Source organism: Siphateles boraxobius, unplaced genomic scaffold (assembly GCF_051911475.1).
Source record: "Siphateles boraxobius isolate OS27281-9 unplaced genomic scaffold, OSU_SipBor_1 6, whole genome shotgun sequence".
Taxonomy (NCBI): Eukaryota; Metazoa; Chordata; class Actinopteri; order Cypriniformes; family Leuciscidae; genus Siphateles; species Siphateles boraxobius.
The window spans coordinates 17,432,501-17,450,312 of NW_027509186.1; the positions used below are offsets into that span (position 1 = coordinate 17,432,501).

The following is a 17,812-nucleotide window of genomic DNA, read 5'->3' on the forward strand; positions in this document are numbered from 1 at the left end:
TGTCAGCTCTGGGCTCAGCTGCTTCCCACTTCGGATGGATGTTGGTTTTGTTTCCTTGTAGCCTCAGCGATCAGCAAGCTCCAGATGCCCAGAATTAATTTGAAATGACACTCGGGAGGGAATTTACATCCTTAAACTGATCCAATTAGATCTCTGTTCTCCTGATAACAGATGTGTTGGGATACACCCATGGGCGTCAGGTCTATATAAGGGGTGTAAATAATTTATTTATTAAAATAAATGAAAAAGAATAAATAAATAAAAAATAAAAAAAAAATATATATATATATATATATATATAAGTAATTACACATAAAAAAAATTGTTAAAAAAATACTTGAGAATTTCCTCTCGGCTTTTAATAATTGCGTTTTGTATGAAATTGCTGGATTTGAGAAACTTTGCGCAGGCCGTGGAATCATGTTTTAATAAAAGAGTTTTCCAAGAACCACTCACGTTCGAGTTTGTGTCTTAAAGTTTACCAACCAATTTCCTCAAGCACTAATAAATACTTTGGGTTTTTTTGTGTTGTTTGTGCAATATTCAGGGTGTGCTACTTCTGGATGAAGGGAAACTTTGTACACACAAAGGTTTAATTTCTCCATTTTTGTTTGCAGAATTGAATGTGCCGTAAGTTAACAAACTTCCACTTAGTTGCAAAACAAACTGCATTATGCTGCTATTGTAATTGGTAATACTGTCATTTATTCAAAAGCTTGAATTATAGGGCATAATTGCAGGCCAGATTTACACTACACCGCTTTCAACTAAAAACAGGAAACTTTGAAAAAATAAAATAAAAACAGATTAAAAAAAAACTCTGCCATTTATTTACACGACAACAGTGTTTTGGTCTAAAATACAAACTTTGTCTCTGTTTTTAATGCAAACGTTATGCGCATATGTATTACTTGTTAGGCGCATAGTGTTTCTTTACAAAGTGACATCGCCTACTACTGGCCTGGCAGCAGAATACAGTGTTTTTATTCATTTTCGTGGATCAGTGTGAACGGGATCATTTTGACAACGTTGTCGTATGTGCGCGAAAAACGCAAATGAAAAGTTTTTGTACATCGTTGTCGTGTAAACATACCCTTAATAATAACAAAAATTACTAGTAATTTAAACTATATGGTAAAAACACACTTTTTGCATGTAGAAGTTTTAAAGGTAGCCTACAGTATCCTGTGTAATTCTAGAAGTCAGAGCGGTAGAGAAAGCTAAGACTTTTGGTGCAAGAAACCTGACTAACATTAGAATTGAATGACACAATATGGCATATTTAATATGCAATGATGAGCTTTTTCTCACACTCTGTTCTCTGATACTTACTGAATGTTCAGACTGCAGTGTGTGTGTGTGTGTGTGTGTGTGTGTGTGTGTGTGTGTGTGTGTGTGTGTGTGCGTGCGTGCGTGCGTGCGTGCGTGCGTGCGTGCGTGCGTGTGTGTGTAGGGGATGGTAATGTCTTTAAGAGGTCTGTTTGAGGGATTTGAGTTTATTATATGGATTTACATGCATCATTTACTGATCACTCTCCCCAGATGTGAATTCTGCATTTCTCCGTGGCTCATCGTTATTTTGATATCAACTCATCCACGGAGATATAAAAAATATTGGGAAGGAGCGAGACGGGGTCAGAGAGTTAGACTGAAGCACATGAGATTTTTATTCTTTAGTTATGATGGAGACTTTCATTTGACTTCTATTGTTTTTTATGCTGAGCTAATGATATTTTTGATCCGCTTGCTATAAATCTTTCCCTCATACAAACATTTTTAGATTTCCATTATTTAGTATGTTTATTAAGTGTTTGCTGGTCCTGACAGTGTAGTTAATTTCAAGTTTTACTATCCTTGTTGAGGCAAATCCTGACACAAACACGCTGAATGTTAAGTGTTATGATCAGAGTGGGAAATAAACATTTTGCCAATGCAAAACTGCCCGGTTTTGTGCAAAAATGTCCAATTTTACCTGCTACTTAGATTTTTTACTAGCTAATTTAATTTTGTGTTGGACAAAAACAGGCAATAAGACATGCACATTAATGTTTTTTATATGGTATATTCTCCTTTAATTATGTAAGATTATATATTTCTTCTTTACTTGCCCATCACTGCAAATTCAAAAAACATGTGTTAATTTCCCTTCCTAACTATAAGAGAAAGCCAATGAAAATTGAAGATAGACACTGAGAAAGTGAAGTCTATTTCCCGCATGACTCACGCATACGCACACATTTTGCCTTTAGAAATGTACTCACTCTTAAAACTGACTGAACTGTGCTCAGGTTTACTGAAAGAGTTTTGTGTGTGAGTTAATTAAGCTTGATTAATGGTGTGTGTTTTCACTCTTGTGATATCGGTGACGACACAAAGCAGCGTTCGGCCATGTCAGGCTCAAAGATCACTTACCCACACACTCTCTCATCAATCACACACACACACAGAGCCGTGTGCGGCCTCGTCAAGCTCCACAAACACTGAATAAGTGTTTATGTGATCACATGTGATGGGTCCCCTCTTAGTAACACACACTGTCATCAATCACAAACACATACATGCTCACATACACTACCAGCACAATTATCTCCTTTACTCACTATTTTCCCTTTTTTGTATCCCATTGTCTCTCTCTCTTTAACATTTATCTCTTTTCATAAATGTTTTTGTCATGCTTTATGGCCTTTTGGCAATTTCACTGCCAACAAATCTCTTGTTTCTCTCTTTCATTCCCATCAAGTTCACATTTTCTATTTTTTTTTCTTTCCCCCCGCTCCTTCGTTCTCTTTTTCTCTCTTTTTCCTCTCCGCTTCCCTTTTTATGTGGAGTTGCCGTAGGCGGCATAGCTGGCCGGCGAGGGTCACCAGAGGGAATTCTGGGAGCTGAGGTTCCAGTCATCCATTACCCTGCTTGTTTCTCACTCTGGCAGCCCTGCGACAGGGTTCTATTAAGAGCTTTTACACACACACACACACACACACACACACACACACACACACACACTCGTGCATTTGATCAGCGCTTAGATTACACTCTAAAAGCGCTGGACACACACATCACACTGTGTCGCAGACAGCCTCAGGCTTTCACATGCACATAATGACATACAATATTCCACTGCAGTTTTCCTCTTTATGCATGTAAGCATGTATTTATATGTGAGATTGTGTGTTCAGGTGCAGGGAATGTTTTTGTATTTTAACCCTGACCTTAAAATGCAAGAGAGAGTGAGAGAATATGATGAAAAATACAACTTTTGTTTTGTGTTAGGTTTGTTTCTTTAATTTTGTTTAATAGAATGAAACTGGACCATTTAAAGATACCAGGAATATTGATATATATATATACATTTTGTTCTTTTTTTTTTTTTTGAATGAGTTAATAGGCTTATTTTGCATAGTTTACAGATTTTTTTTTGTTTTTTATTATAAGAAAAGAAAATTGACAGTAAATACTTTTATAATGTTACAAAAGACTCCTATTTCAAATAAATTATGTTCTTTTAAACTTTTCCATTTAGCAAAAAATCCTAAAGAAAATGCATCACAGTTTCCACAAAAATATTAAGCAGCAGTACAACTGTTTTCAATATTGATAATAATAAGAAATGTTTCTTGAGCATCAGATCATCATATTAGAATAATTTCTGAAGGATCATGTGACACTGAAGACTGGAGTAATGATGCTGAAAATACAGCTTTAAAATCACTGGAATAAATTGCACTTAAAAATACAATAAAAGAGAAAACAGTTATTTTAAATAGTAATAATATTTCACAATAGTACTGTTTTTACTGTATTTTTTTAATCAAATAAACGCATAAAAATCTTACTGTCCCTGAACTTTTGGGGCAAACTTTTTGTAGCATATGTGACCCTGGATGACAAAACCAGTCTTATAGGTCATTTTTTTGAAATTGAGATTTATACATCACATGAAAGCTGAATAAATAAGCTTTCCATTGATTTATGGTTTGTTAATATTCGACAATATTTGGTCGAGTTACAACTATTTGAAAATATGGAATCTGAGGGTGCAAAAAAATCGTAACATTGAGAAAATCGCATTTAAAGTTGTCCATTTATGTTTGCGATTGTGCTGCATTCACTCACAAAAATAAATGTTTTATATATTTAAGGTAGGAAATTTACAAAATATCTTCATGGAACATGATCTTTACTTAATATCCTAATGATTTTTGGCATAAAAGAAAAATGTATAATTTTGACCCATACAATGTATTGTTGGCTATTCCCACAAATATACCCGTGCTACTTAAGACTGGTTTTGTGATCCAGGGTCACATATGGCTAAACCTTTAAGGTACTTTTTTGGCCACTTTATCATCTGTCAGGTGAAAATGTTAACGGAAGTTAAATGTGAGCGGAATGGCTTTTAATTCTGTCTTTAACTGTTTACTGTTAAATGTATTGGCAATTAAACCTTCATTGTTATCCAATGAATAGACAAGCCCCCTCTTGCTCTGCTGTTAGGAAACATAAGTACTATCATTAAATCCACAAATGCATTCACACACGTGCAGCTACAAACTGACACACATTCGAATTTTATACAGACGCAATCCAAACACAATACTTTTTCTCCTTTTTGACCACATAACACCTGGTCTTAAAGCCTGCGGTAAACTTTAAAGCTCTGTACATCTGCAGCATACATCATAAACCTGCGACCAGCAGACATAAGTACATCATAAACATGAGCCAACCCTCACACACCTCACAGCTACCCCTGAGTGCATCGCAAACACACACCGCTTTATGAACCTCTCCTCTTTATTATGACATCATAAACATGAGCCCTATTCCAGATTCATCCATGTGTTCACTGCTGTTCTTTTAGAACCTGTGAAAGAAAGGACGGAAGCAAAAAGGGAGGAAAAAAGGAAAAGAGGTATGAGGAAGCAAGGAAAGAAGGGAGGAAGAAAATGAGTGAAGGAGGAAGGAAATAAGACAGTAAGGAAAGAAAAAAAGAGGCAAGGAAAGAATGAAAAAAGAAAAGGAGTAAAGTAGGATGGAAGGGAGCAAGACAGATAGGAAAGAAGGGAGGAGGTATGGAAGGAAATAACAAAAGAAGGGACAAAGAAAAGCAGGCAAGGAAAGAAGTTAAAGGAAGTTCTGAAAGAAGTAAGCAAGGAAGAAAGGAAAGATGAAGGAAGAAAAGGGTATGATGGAATGAACTTGCCTATAGGAAGGAAGGAAGGAAAAGGGGAGTGAGGAAGCAAGGAAAAAAGAAAAGGAGTGAAGTATGAAAGAAAGAAGCAAGACAGGAAAGAAGGGAGAAAGTATGGAAAGAAAGAACAAAAGAAAGGGGGAAAGAAAAGCAGGCAAGGAAAGAAGTTAAATGAAGTTCTGAAAGAAGTAAGCAAGGAAGAAAAGAAAAAAGGAAGAAGAAAGATGAAGGAAGGAAAGGGAAGTATGGAATGATGGAATGAACTTCCCTATAGGAAGGAAGGAAGGAAGGAAGGAAAAGGGGAGTGAGGAAGCAAGGAAAAAAGGAAGAAAGAAAAGGAGTGAAGTAGGAAAGAAAGAAGCAAGACAGGAAAGAAGGGAGAAAGTATGGAAAGAAAGAACAAAAGAAGGGGGAACAGAAAAAGGAAGCTAGGAAGTTTAAGGGAGTTCAGAAAGAAGCAAGGAAGGAAGAAGAAGTAAAAAAGGGAAAAGAAAGGAAAGATGAATGAAGGAAGAGAGGAAAGCAATGAGGGCTGAAGGAAGTATGGAAGGATGGCATGAACTTCCCTTAAGTGAGGCAGGGAGAAAGAAAGAATAGAAGGAAGGAAGAATGAAAGAACGAAAGAAAAAGGAAGAATGAAAAGAATGAAAATGAAGAAAGAAAAGAAATTGAGGAAAGAAAGCAGGAAGTACACGAGAGAAAGAATTAACTCTAAGTCTAAAAGGAAGTAAACAAAAAGGAAAGAAGACAATAAAGAAAGAATGTAAGAAAGGAAGTACGAAAGTTTGAGAACTAGAGTCAGAAAACTTGGAGGAGAGATTGAAGGAAAATGGTAAGTGGGGAACTCAAGAAGGCGATGGAGTGAAGGAGAGAGTGGGACAGTTAAAGTGAGACGACAGCTCTCTTGTCAAACAAACAGATGTTTAGTGTGAGCTGATCTGTGCTCTGTGTGCACACACTCCACATCTTCATAATCACACACTTTCACTCCTTATAAACAGATCACTCACAGATAGAGCAGGGGTCTCGCTGGGATTTACGTATGGACACATTTAGGCTTTCGGGTTGAAGGGAAGCTTAACACCAGGAAATTTATGGATGTTTGTGAGATATTTTTCGAGGCATGTGCACTTTGGCTTGTGGTATGTTTTTGTTTAAAAATCAGTAAGAGTTTTTCAAAGAAATTAATACTTTTATTCTGCTAAAATGCATTAATTTTACCAAAAGTTGCAGTAAAGGCATTCATAATGTTACAAAAGATTTCTATTTTACATAAAGAATATTCTTTTGAACTTTCCATTCATCAACAAATCCTTGGGAAAAAGTATCGTTCACTGTTTCCATGAAAATACTTTTTTTTTTTTTATTCACTTTGAAAATAAATAGAAATGTTTCTTGGGCAGCAAATCAGCATATTAGAATAATTTATGAAGGATCATGTGACACGGAATCATGTGATCATGTAATGGGTGCTGAAAATTCAGCTTTGCCAACATAGGAATAAATGACATTTTAAAATATATTAAAATACAACAGTTATTTGAAATAGTAATATTAGTATATTATGTAATGTTATAGAATATGAGACTTTCATTTTATGATTTTTTTTTTAAATCTTCATAAGATTTATTTAATAATACTTCATAATATTTTATTTAAAAGTACCACAATCAATCAATTCATTTAGAAACCAGAATCATTAAATGAAATGAGAATAACTTATTTCCTAACGATTAACACCTCTAGTAATGAATAATAATAAACTAGGATTGGCTGTATAAGATTTTCAAGCTAATAAAGTGTCAGGTGAACATTTCTTTAAATGTATATGCACAGAAAAAAAATTATATGATCAATAAGTTATGACAACATGTGTTTTTACATTTCTATGTTATACAAGAATCAACAACAAAAATTTAAGTCAGTTTAATGTAACTTAAGTTTAAATCCACGCAAGTTGATTATGCTTAAAAATGTAAGGCAGCAACTTTGTGTGTGTGTGTGTGTGTGTGTGTGTGTGTGTGTGTGTGTGTGTGTGTGTGTGTGTGTGTGTGTGTGTGTGTGTGTGTGTGTGTGTGTGTGTGTGTGTGTGTGTGTGTGTTAATGAGAAGAGAATATGTGTATCAGTAGCCGTTTCCTGTCTCACCGTCTGCAGGGCCTCTCTCTCTCTCTCTGTCTCTCTCTCTCTCTTTGTCTACTGACAACTTTATGGAAACTACCGTCTTTGGTATGGTCAGTGTGTTTGTACATTTAAAGTGTGTGCCTTTTCTGCGCTGATCGATATTTCATGGCGATACAGATGTTGTTCATCCACAAGTGAGAGGGAGAGAAATGTATCAATGTTAGTTTATGTAAGGAGAGCGTGTTTATGTTAAGTTCGCTGACGCGTCTTGCATTAGGACATCATCGCAGCGAAGACTAGAGAGAGGAATGAAAGAAAAGAGCAGAGGAAAGAGCCTTGGCCTTGTGAGTAATGCGGAGAACGCGATGAAAGATGAATGAAGAGTTATGCCAAGAGAAAAGATGGAAGAGTGAAATATCGGAGGGATGGAGAGATGAAAGAGGGAAATAAAGAGGGAGAGAGAGATGATCTAGTCATTTTCCAGTAGTGTTCCATCACCCCAAACTCACAACAAGCATCGATCCACCTGTACCTGTGTGTGTGTGTGTGTGTCCGCTCACCGTTGTCTAATTCGCTCTCTCTCTCTCTCTCTCAAACACACACACACACACATGATTGATCACTGAATCAGTCTCACCAACATTCAGCCATAAAAGCTATAACTGGCCCTCATAAAAGCAGATTTATCAGGCCAGGCCCGCCCGATGCCCGCACGCCGCCCAAAAGCATGTGACACCTTCATGATTGGGCTGGAATTGAATGAACCTGCACTATTGACGCCGATGTCTGACAAGTCAGTCAGCTCCTGGTACGCACACATGCTGACTTAAGCATGAGTATTGAGTCTTCTCAAAGACTTTTTTGTGTTTCTGCATGCATTTAATTTACAAACTAACTCATAAACGCAAGCACATTGTGTCGAAGCGCTTTAGCATCTTGGGTTAAATATAAACCGACTCTAACTTCACTCCCCTTTGAAGCTACTGAAAACCAGCGAAGCTCTAAATAGGAGTAACCAAATCTCACTGCGACAAGTTAATTAGGCCGAGTTGTCTTTTTATCCTCTTTGAAATGTAGCGTTCTGTTAGTTCTGCTTGGAATTAAACCTAAGGGTGTCCATTTCCTTTCAAACGCTCCTTAGATAAACTCTAAAACACAGCCTTCGGAGAAGTCCTCAGTAAAAGTCGCCCATGCGCAAAAAAGCCTATAGGAATCCAATCAGGGAAAAAGATCACAGGCCTGGAGAGGAAATTGGTCTTTTATTCTTTTCCTCAAGCCTACAATGAGCATCACAGCTAAGAGAGAGGAAATCAAAGAAACATAATGTCACAATAATAGGCTACGATTTACATTATCCACCCATAATCCCATTTGGCTTTTTGAAATATCGGAAATTCCATTTCTAAGACCGCCAAATCATGCAAACAAATTGCTTTCTATTTGACAATCTTTTAGTGCTCGGGATTTGTCGCCTTGTTTGACTTTTGCTCGTTATTAAAAAGGTGCGAACGCATTATGGTGGCAGCCCAAATGAAGAAGCACATCAGGAACACGTGTGCGCCAGGTCGCTCGGAAACACCTGCGTTTGCGGGAGGAAGAAAGAAATCAGCTTTTAAAGTTTTTTTTCCAGCACTAATGACATCAGTTTAAAAGGTGGCATTGAAAAGATTGCGTAGCGCGCTAAGTGCCTCTTACATGCGTGATTATTAAAACGTGGAGCTGACTGTTTTAATGGCCACCGTTGCTCCACAGGAATTTCATTTCCCGCTCGGTTTAAGACACCGAGCGACGGCCTGTGGATGTAATGAGCCTTTTTTGTGGTATCTAATTTCTTATTATGAAAGTGTATGTGAGTGTGTGCGTGTCTGGTCCTCCTGCCGGCAAGCACACCAGATTGGCCTATCTCAAATATTAAATATTAGGCTTTAAATTGGACACGCCGTACGGGAGAGCTCGCTGCTCCCTCTCAAGTGCATCACACATCAAAGGCTCTCAGACCTCTCAATAAACGTAATGAATGCTCTACACCCCCGCCTCGGACCAGAGGTGGTACGTTCTACTACGTTAGCATTAAAATTGTGATATCTACAGGCCTTTAACCCTGTAAAGCCTGGCATATGAAATAATAGTCTATTTTAACCATTTATTGAACCTTTAGGCAAAATATTTAAAAATAAAAAAAAACATTTGTTGTTGAGTATTATATATATATATCAGGATTTTATTGCATAGTATGCTTCATTTTATTCAGAGGCCCCCAAAAATATGCAATTTGGTGCAGATGCCAAAAAGTACGATGAAATTCTGATAGCTTGTAATGCAAATCAATGAGATCCTTATAAAAGTATAACAGATTTCTTGCATTAATGCATTTAAATATCAGTTGTCACTCTATAGCTCCCAAAAATATGTCTTAGTAAGATAATTAAATGCTTTGTTTAATGATAAAAGTTCATAATGCAAATAAGAACGTCCTGATTTCGTTCATGGGTCAACATATTTAGTTGATCCCTGAACAATATTCCTGTAAATTTATTCCTAACCATATCCCTACCCCTAAACCTAACCCTGCCCTTAAATTATCCCTATAATCCGAGTGAAATGACAGGTGAATAACGCTGATGTAGAAGCACCTAACCCTGGTTGTAAACCTAAACTTGACATAAACTGTAAACTGGTCCCTCAAATCTGATTGGTTGATTGGAATGTTGTTTAAGGATCAACAAAGATGTTGATCCAGGAACATGTTGCACTTGGTGAAACCAGGTTCTGCGTACAAATAAACATTCCTCAAAAGACTGTTGTATCATATTTGATACTCACATTTTAACATGATTTTTCTAAAAAATTATGTATGAGTAAACCAGTAAACCAAGTAAATGTTCATCTTGAAATATTACTAACAATATAAAAGTTATTCCTACACTTACTTTATAAAAATCATAAAAGATTTCAAAGCAAAAAGACACATCTATCACACACAAAGGTTTTTACTTCCTAAAAAGTATGAATAGCCAATCAGAGGGCAGGTATTATGTATTGCACAAATATTTTCTTGTGTTGATAATTAAGTCTTTAGAAATGTTCAATATCAAATATGATAGGGTTAAGAAGTAAATTGCTCTCCCTACAGAGTCCAATAACATTTCCTTCCAAAGTCCTAGGATGTCTATATGTGTTGTGGTGATACTAAATGAAGTTTATGAAATGAAATTACCAGAGCGTCCCATTGTGTTTAAGATTCGCTCTTCCTTTCCCGCCTCACCTAATTTATGTTTTAAAAACGTTACCTCTGACACTGCTGTGGACTTTATTGCACCCCACGGCCGGCATACAGTGTGGGCCATGTATGTGTGTGTGTGGAAACGAAAGGGAAGTATCTGTGATTACCGCAGCCCCATATCATAAACCCCTCCTCTCCCCCCGTCCCCCCGAGGTGGCACATTCCAACGGTCGGCCGTGTGCCACGCGGTGCCTGAAGCCACGCTTCAGGAGAGAGACTTCTCAACCCCCGAAAATCAGCGGTGTGAATACAAGTCCGCCACTTCCCACCTATGTTTTCTGAGAAAGAAAAAAAAAGGATCCCCCCGTGGCCCTTATAAGTCTCACGGTTTGAATGGCGCATTGTACTGCAGACTACTGGTTCTGTTTTAGGCCCGCATGTGTTATTGCGCCCAAGTCACGTCTTGTCATTCCCGCTGTCAAAGCAATTAACTTCATGTTAGCCAGAGAACACAATCTATCTGTTTCACACCCGACGGTCTGGAGCAACGGATCCCGCCGCTTACACGAACTTGTTTCATATCCAAAACATAAATTATGCTTGTACTTACCGATCCACCTGAGAAGACCGCAGCGACTTTTTAGGTTCTTAATGACAAATTGAAAATGTATGATGTTGCTATAAAGTGGTGCGATACTGCATTTAAACAATCAGTTTTGTCATCTGTGGTAGCTGTTTGTTCCACACATGTATAAAGACTCAATTATTGGGTGTGTAGGTGGAAGTTTTGGAAGCTCAGCCAGTTTTGTTTTCTCTTGGCTGTGTGTGTGGAGATGAAACATAGGCCCCTCGACACACAACCGGGCCCCAGGGCCCACGGGGGCCACGACGGGTGAGACTGCACAGACGGGGCCAAGATGATGGGGTACTAATTCAACACAACTCATAGGGCTCCCTCCTGAAATAGATGGCAGAAACACACTCTCTCTCTCTTTCTCTGTGACCCTGGCGAAGGCAAATAATCTGAAATAATTAGAAGCGAGCCAGGGACCGGGTGAGAGGGTAAACACGGCGCAGGCGCGGCGGACTTAGCCAGGGCACCTCGGAGGAGGGGGGGTAGGGGGCGCTCTGACCCTGTCCACATAAAGCTGTGATTTATGGCACGCAGGGCGCAGCAGCGGGGATGCGGTACCTCTCTCAGAGAACCAAATTACCGAGGTGGAGATTAACACACGCACTACGGGCCTACTTCCAGATCCGAGGAAATTTTTTATTTACATTTTCCACTTTCATTTCCTCCCTTCTCTTAATGGTAATTGGCTGGTGTTAGGAAAGAGAGCTCTCAAAGCCCCTCAAGAGTGTTTTATTGTGGGATACAGATGGAGAAGAGTGGCAGTTTTGTGTGCCACGCATGCAATATTTTTTTTTAAAAGTCAAAACTTGCAGAACTGTACTGACAGATGTGCCACGCTTAATACATCATCTTGTGAATTTTAGACTTGATGGTATTTGTTTGTTCATTTTTTTTTAAATGCACTGGAAGAAATGTAATATTTGTATCCATGTTGGTTTTATACATTTTAGAAAAACATTTATATCACTTTCATCAAAGATCTTGATTTATTGGTTGATGATTTTGAAATGTCAAATAGCTACAGTATAAATACTTTCCTTGCAACCTTGAATGCATACGAGTTTTAGGTGTTACATTTGAAAATAAGTTTTTCTTGGCAATTTTTGATTCATAAAGTTGTTTTCTAACTCCATTTGACATGAACAAAACATGCCTTTTATGAAAGGTCGAAATGTGACATTACACTGTAAAATATGATATGAATATGATCAATAAGTTATGACAACATGTTTTTACATTGCCTTAACTCACCGAACAAGTTAAGCAAATTTCATCTTTTTTATGTTTTTCAATATTCAACTCATTTTTAAGGTCAGTTTAATATAATTAAAGTTGAAAGCACTTAAACATCCAAGTTGATTGTACCAAGTTGATTGATTACAGTGTACTACAAACTTAATGACTTTGGCATGCAGTCAAAGAGCTCCTCTCTATGTTATGTTTTTCTTGTCCCATGACATAAAACATGGCTTCCTGCTGGATGCTTTACACTTTGATTTGGCATTAAAAAAAAAAATATATATATATATATAAATATATATATATATATATATATATATATATATATATATATATATTATATAATATATATATATATATATATATATATATATATAATTGTTTTATTTTTTTTTACAATGTCCAAACATAGGCTACTTTAAACCTCACAAAAAATATCAAGATGACTTTTAATTCAGAAACGTTAAACATGTTAATCATAGAAGAGGTGCGCCAAGTCATTGTCCATATGAATGTATGAATGCAATATGTTTTATTAACCCATTGTGCAAAATGTTATTAATGTTGTTGGTGATGACGTCGTTCTTGTTGTATTTAGCATTAGTAGCTATTTAAAATTTATGAAGCTCTATCTACATTTAAGAACATTTTATAACTTTTTTCATTAGATTTTCAAGCTATTAGAGGCAAACAAAAGATGACTAAGTGGTAAGGAGTCTCAGCCTCGGGCTCTAAATTGGTCGGTTGGAGCAGTTTTAAATGAGTTTTGCTTGAGCCCATTGATTGAGTGGCCCCGCACTTTAAATTAATAGCTGGTTGTGGAGTCCAGCGTCTGCAGGGAGGAGTGCAAGCTTAATGCAGCTTTTCGCTCCTGTCAATGGGAGGTCTATCTCGATGAATGGTTGAACTATTTCATGTGGATTTGGCTGCGATATCCCACCCCCCTCTTTCCCGTTAGGATGTGCAGGAATGCACCTTGTACACAGTGTTTCCATTAGAGCGCGGCTCCGGGACCGAGGGAGACCGCGGGGAGCAGCTCCTTCTCGGCGTCAGTTTCTCGCCCATCTGGGATTCCCCTCCGCACAAGCTTCAGCTAACGGCTTAATGCGCGCAGTCTAGAGCCTGTCCACTGCAAATAAACAAGCCCGAGCTGCAGCGCTGCCTGCCTGCAGACTGACAAAACATTGCGTCTGGAGAGAAGGGGAACGGTAAAGCATTGGCTGCATCCAAACTTTAGCAGATTTTATGTAGCGAAACAAAAATATAACATGCAGCTTTAACGTATTTCAGAAGAAACAAACAAACAAATAAAAACAAATGCAGCTTAGTAGATTTTGACGCAGCTTGAAAGCAGTTTCTCAACAAAAAAAATCGATTTGTTATTCTGTTCAAAGTGTTTATGAATGCATATAAAACGCCAAACATTTGAAATCTTATGAAATCCTCCAAACATTTGTAGTTGGCTATTTATGTAATCGTCACAGTGTGGGTCAATGAAGTGACGCTCTTTATCGTGGTCGATTAGGTCGAACAAAAACGCGTTATCAATTATGTAGCCTAATTCATACAGACAATGTGTGTATAAACTATAAAGTAAAAAATCTAATGTTTTTGTCCAGAAAGGGGGGGGGGGGGGGGGGGGGGGGGGGGGGTAGGCAATAAGCTAAGTAGCTGGGAGCAATCAGTTGTTGAAGTAGCTGGAAACAATCAGTTGTTGTTGTTGTTTTGTTTAAAAATAATCGGTATAGCATTTTTGTTTTTGAAATGTTATTATTAGCTTCTAAAAATCAAATGAAACAAATGTTTGTGGCGTATCCAACATGCATTTTGTTGAAGCCATGAGTGAAGAAAACCATAAAACTGAGAGGACCACTTTACGTAGTCCATTCAATTGATTTTAATATCACCTTTTAAAAAAATAAATATGAAAATGCACGTATTGTTTGATCACATGATTCTTGTTTAAAACATGATTCATGACGTTTTTTAGAACATTTACTTGTTACATCACCACATATTCAGTCAAAGATTAAATTTTTACACTGTAAAAAAAATTATATGATCGATAAATTATAACAAAATGTGTTTTTACATTGCTTTAACTCATCACAATAATTTAAGCAATTGTAACTTTATTATATTATACAAGATTCAACTCATTTTTAAATGGAATTTATGTTGGAATGACTTAAACATCCAAGTTGATTGTACTTAAAAATTTAACTTGGCACATGTTTTAAACTTGATTTTTTTCTTTTCTTTTTTTCTCAATATCATTCTATCTTTAGCTATTTGTCATTGACCCATATGCAGTCAGCTGTAACATGTTAGTTTAAACAAACACCCAAACAAAACAAAAAATCTACTATCTAAATGACAGTGCTTTTATTTAATAAATTCATATAGGCTCGGATTAAATTCTGTTTTATTGAATTCAATCATGGTTAAGCGTCGAGTTGCATTGTAGGTCGTTCCTGCGATTTTCTATTTGGAGGCAATACAACTGAATCTTTCATGTTCCATCTAGCAATTTGACGCCTTAATGTGTACGGCGTAGTGTGCCGCAATTTCCCAGCCGTGAAAAGAAATGACTCCCGGTCTCGGCTTCTCCACAGCTCCGCGCTTGACTGATGCGCTTCCCTCCAGAGAGAGCGAGAGGCGGGCAGTTCTCTAAATAATACAGTCTCTCGACTTCACGAATATATCGAATTAAACATCTGTGCCCCTTTAAATACTGCCTGCAGGTTTCTCCCTACACATATGACATTAAACAACGTGTCACCAATGCAAAAAAATGCAACTTCATTCCTAAAGAAAGCGGAAAGTTTCCCTCCCCTGTTTAAACTCGGCTCACTACGCCATCTACTGGGACGGACGAGAAGTGACTCTTTAGGAGTTGCCCCACTCTTACCCCGTGTTACCCCTGGCTTGGTACAGATACCACCGGCCCTTTTGTTTATCTGCTATCGCTTCCTCCTTTTCAGAACAATTGAGCTTAGGAGCCTCTATCACCAGCCTCCATCAGACCTCGGCGAGGCCAGGCAATCACTTTTCCAGATTACTTGTATTTAATACACAATGCATCATAAACCAAATCCCTCATCCTGACAGGGAGAAAATAGAACAGCTCATAGCTTGAGCTTTCCCAATTTATGGCTAAATTAAAAAGGCTTCCAACAATGGACAAGTCGAGGAATGGCAGGAAATCGATGCGCGGCGGACCGGGGTCTCTTTGCGGTTCTCAAGGAGCGCGGGTCTATGGGAATCTTTGGCGAGGGCCGCCGTATTTACACATGATTTTTCCTGTCCTTCCTCTTTGTCTGCCCTGCGATTTCATTTAACAATGGACATTATCTGGACCTTGAGTTCAATGTCAAAGATAGGCCAGGGAGGCATATTCATCTTCATCAGAGTCATTAGAGTCCCGTCAATGGACATGCGCTGGACTCCAAGAAAATCTCTCTTTTCTCACTCTTAAAAATGAAGGGTCTGATAAGGTTTTTTTTTAAAGGTTTTAAAGTTGTTTAGAAACTCTGATAAAGGGGAATGGTTTAGCGAATAGTGTTAATTGCTAAACCACTTGATGAACCTTTATTTTTAAGACATTCCGTATATTTAAAAATAATATATAGGTAGGCTATCTGCTAGTGCAAAACAAATAGTGCATGATGACCACTTAAAATGTCTTTATTTAACACATTTAATTTAGGGGAGATGCTGTTGAAATGGTAGGAAATAATTGTCCTGCTCATAAAAAAAACTTTTTTAAATCGTGAAATAATGAGTATGGTTTTGGGTAGCCTATAAGAGGAAATGGGAGAGGATTTTCGTAGGCTAGTGACTGGGAGCAGGTGTAATGTGCATGAGGGGGGGAAGAAGAAAAAAGTAGCCTACTATTTGAAGAGAAAAAGTATAGCAAAAAAGTACATTTTTGTGTTTACTGAAGCTAAACATAAATATTATTTATCAAATTAGTCGTAATGTTAGTTATACGTCAATTAGCTTTCAAGAAAACACTGAAACAGAGTTACACCTCACTGCACTTGCACTTGCACGAGCCTCCCTCGTTCTCGTGTCCTTCCCCCGCGAGCACAGCAAACTGGGAGAGAAAAACGCCGCTGATTTCATGATTGCTGAATGGCTTCATCAAATCGGGGAAATTCGGGTCTATCCACGAGCAGCCCCGTCCCGACCTCGCGCTGACCTCGCCTCTCCGCGACCGCGGGGGAGCCTCGCGCAACTTCCGACCGGTGGACACGCGAGACAGGTCCCCCCTCCTCCTCATCATCATCCTCCTCCTCCTCAGCGCATCTCCCTCGCATGGGACAAGAGAGGATCCACTTGAACGGGACGGACAGAGACACTCCTACACGTTCGGATCACTGAAGGTGGACGATTCCTCCTCCTCGTTTCTTGTTCACACTCTTGCGCTCGCGATCCGATGCCAGGAAAGAGGGACAGTGAATAAAACCGCCAGTCAGACAGATCAACACCTGGGGACTTTCAACCGTGGGAAGGACAGACTGAAGTTGGACAAAGTTCTTGTCCGCGGGGAAATTTAGCGTGTCGTCCACTTGATAAGAGCAAAACGAGAGGAAAGAGGAGGTGATTTTTTTTTCTCTCTTCAGCGAGAGACACGGGATACACAACGGGCGCCTACAAGCTTCATTCGGGGCTGTTGTGAGTTTTTTTGGTGGTGTTTCTTTGACTCATTCTTCCCAGTGAGATTTCCGTGGGGTTCTTAAGGTAGGCGGTGTATGTCCTTATATCAACGTTTCTCTCTGACAAGCCGCGAATTAATGGTCAAATAAAAGTCCATTCATCCTTCACCTTTGAACTTGTTTAATTGTATCGAAACGAAGGGCTTCGGTTCTTTTCTCTGAAGCGTAACGCTTAAACGCCTTGCTTGTGTATCGCTAAGATCTTTAGCTTGATTTTCTTGGTCTTCACGTTTTGTATTTTTGTAGTATTTTGGGGGAATTTTCCGAGTAACATTTTATTGACTTTTCTGCACTTAGTAGCATTTGAGTAAACTTAGTTTCGTAGCGATATTTCACTTTTTATTTTTGTTTGAAACAATTGTGTGCATTCGTCAAACGAATGCTGTTCAATGAAAGGAGCAGATGGGTTCTTGTCGTCACAAGACAATAGAATATAAAAAAATGAAAGTAATTATAGCTGACAAATGTTTATAGTTTTACGAGTTTAGTGTGAAATAAAAAAAAATATTTTTCTAAAAAAGAACATTTTCTATTTCTAGACTAGATAAATGCTTTTGCTACATAGCCAGCCTGCATGTTTTCTGACGTTTTGTTTTTATCTATTTATGTTTACCCAAATTGTTTGTTCCTTCTGTTCTTTTTTATAGTGTGTGAAGTGTTGATCCACTTGATTTATTTGACC

At 38.0% G+C, this 17,812-nt stretch overlaps 1 protein-coding gene across 44 annotated transcripts in view; it reads left to right on the top strand.

Moving 5' to 3' along the window:
* Positions 1 to 17,812, top strand: part of mecom (MDS1 and EVI1 complex locus) — a 178,486-nt gene that overhangs the window by 134,472 nt on the left and 26,202 nt on the right. For 2 of the 44 annotated variants that reach the window (XM_077207935.1, XM_077207941.1), the window contains exon 1: positions 16,732 to 17,155. The exons of 23 other annotated variants lie outside the window; for them this stretch is intronic. The gene's annotated coding sequence lies outside the window, so the exon portion shown is untranslated. Of the gene's footprint in view, positions 1 to 16,445; positions 17,156 to 17,812 lie in introns of those variants that run through there. 19 more of the 44 variants (XM_077207936.1, XM_077207945.1, XM_077207948.1 and 16 more) reach the window with 18 other exon arrangements.